Raw genomic sequence first — 2,500 nt, 5'->3', positions numbered from 1 at the left:
GGTGGGGGAAGAGAGCGAAGAAGGAGGTGGAAGAGGAGGAGGAGGAGAAGAAGAAGAAGAAGAAGAAGGAGGTGGAAGAGGAGGAGGAGGAGAAGAAGAAGAAGAAGAAGGAGGAGGAGGAGGAGGAGGAGGAGGAGGAGGTGGTGGTGGAGGAAGAGAGCGAAGAAGAAGGAGGAGGAGGAGGAGGAAGAGGTGGAGGAAGAGAGCGAAGAAGGAGGAGGAAAAGGAGGAGGAGGAGGAGAAGAAGAAGAAGAAGGAGGAGGAGGAGGTGGTGGAGGAAGAGAGCGAAGAAGAAGAAGAAGAAGAAGGAGAAGAAGAAGAAGAAGAAGGAGGAGGAGGAGGAGGAGGAGGAGGAAGGGGAGGAGGAGGAGGAGGTGGAGGAAGAGAGCGAAGAAGGAGGTGGAAGAGGAGGAGGAGGAGAAGAAGAAGAAGAAGAAGAAGGAGGTGGAAGAGGAGGAGGAGGAGAAGAAGAAGAAGAAGAAGGAGGAGGAGGAGGTGGTGGTGGAGGAAGAGAGCGAAGAAGAAGGAGGAGGAGGAGGAAGAGGTGGAGGAAGAGAGCGAAGAAGGAGGAGGAAGAGGAGGAGGAGGAGGAGAAGAAGAAGAAGAAGAAGAGACAGAAGAAGAAGAAGAGACAGAAGAAGAAGAAGAGACAGAAGAAGAGACAGAAGAAGAAGAAGAAGAAGAGACAGAAGAAGAGACAGAAGAAGAGACAGAAGAAGAAGAAGAGACAGAAGAAGAAGAAGAAGAAGAAGACGTAAAATATAGCACGCACCACGGCCAGCCAGACAAGATTTACACAATCGATTCTTTGCCCTCAAAGAAACCCCAACTTGCTAATGACTTTCCCGTCCGTTAGCCACCCGACTAAGCAGGTCTTCTTCCGTTCAAATACCTGCAAGAGATTCTGCGTTCTTTGGCACAGAAAAAAACAACAACTAGAGAGATAAAAACAGAAGGAAAAGAGAAAAAAAGAAAGAAAAGACAAAACGAACAGAGGTAAAAACAAAAACAACAACCAACCAACCAAACACACACACACACACACACACACACACACAAACAGAAAGCTGACTCTGACGTCAAAGACATTATGTCGCCATGGTAACGCTTTGGGTTTTGAGGTTGGAAACAGATGCGGAGAGACAGAATGCTTTTCGCAGTCGGCCTCGCCATATGGGATGAAAGAGAAAGGAGTGGTGGGTGTGGTGGAGGGGAGAGTTTCGGGGTGGGAAAGAGAGAGAGAGAGAGAGAGAGAGAGAGAGAGAGTCGGGTAGTAGAGGCATGCTGAAGCTGTCTGCTATTGTGTGTGTGTGTGTGTCTGTGTGTCTGTGAGTCTGTGTGTGTGTGTGTGTGTGTGCGTGCGTGTGTGTGTGTGTGTGTCTGTATGTCTGTGTGTGTAAGTGAGCGCGCGCGTGTGTGTGTATGTGAGTGAGTGTGTGTGTGTGCGGTGTGTGTGTGTGTGTGTGTGTGTGTGTGTGTGTGTGTGTGTGTGTGTGTGTGTGTGTGTGTGTGTGTCTGTCTGTCTGTCTGTCTGTCTCTCTGTATGTGAGTGTGTGAGTGTGTGCGTGTGTGTGTGAGTAAGTGAGTGTGTGTGTGTGTGTGTGTGTGTGTGTGTGTGTCTGTGTCTGTGTGTGTGTCTGTGTGTCTGTTTGAGTGTGTGTGTGTGAGTGTATGTGTGTGTGTGTGTCTGTCTGTGAGTGTGTTAGTGTTAGTGTGTGTGTGTGTGTCTGTGTGTATGTGTGCGTGTGTATGTGTCTCTGTGTGTGTGTGTGTGTGTGTGTGTGTGTGTGTGTGTGTGTGTGTGTGTGTGTGCATGACGCCAGCAAACGCACATCATCGTGCTCCTCTTCTTTCCCAAGATCCTCTCGCCTCCCTCATTGTCACCATCATCATCGCCGACGCCGATGTCGTCGTCGTCGTCGTCATCATCATCATCATCATCATCACTACGACCACAATTAATCCCAGGAACAATAACAAAAACAAGAAGAAGAAGAACAGCAACAACAGCAATGAGCACTGGAAGCCTGGTGCTGTTTTAAAGGTCATGATTAACTCACTCAGTACGGCCAGTCCTCTCTTCTCCACACAGACCCCTCGGATCTCCAGTGGGTGTCTCAATGACCCAACATTCAGCTTCCGTCGTCAGAATTGTGGTATTCTTTGTCAACATTCACCTCTTCAGTATAAGAGCCTTCCGCTTGCAATATTTTGATGATGGTAATTGGGGTGAAACGCTGTTAACGTCGTCTCTTTCGCCGTTCGTATGGAGAGAGTTAATAACTCACGAGCATCGTGCGATGACAGCAAGGACGGACACCTTCACCAGTTCTCTCCCCCCTTGTCCTCCCCGGTCGTAACCTTCGGGGGCGGCAAGACAGGGAGCAGTTTTCACACGGTGTGTTTCCTAAGTTATTTGTCTCCATGCCTGCTGAGCTGAACCACGCATCAGCTCCATATACCACAATGTCCACCATCACCACTGACTTCACACCCACCG

Source organism: Babylonia areolata, chromosome 1 (assembly GCF_041734735.1).
Source record: "Babylonia areolata isolate BAREFJ2019XMU chromosome 1, ASM4173473v1, whole genome shotgun sequence".
NCBI classification, from domain to species: domain Eukaryota; kingdom Metazoa; phylum Mollusca; class Gastropoda; order Neogastropoda; family Buccinidae; genus Babylonia; species Babylonia areolata.
The sequence above is the reverse complement of the archived record's forward strand: the minus strand, read 5'-3'. Positions refer to the sequence as shown.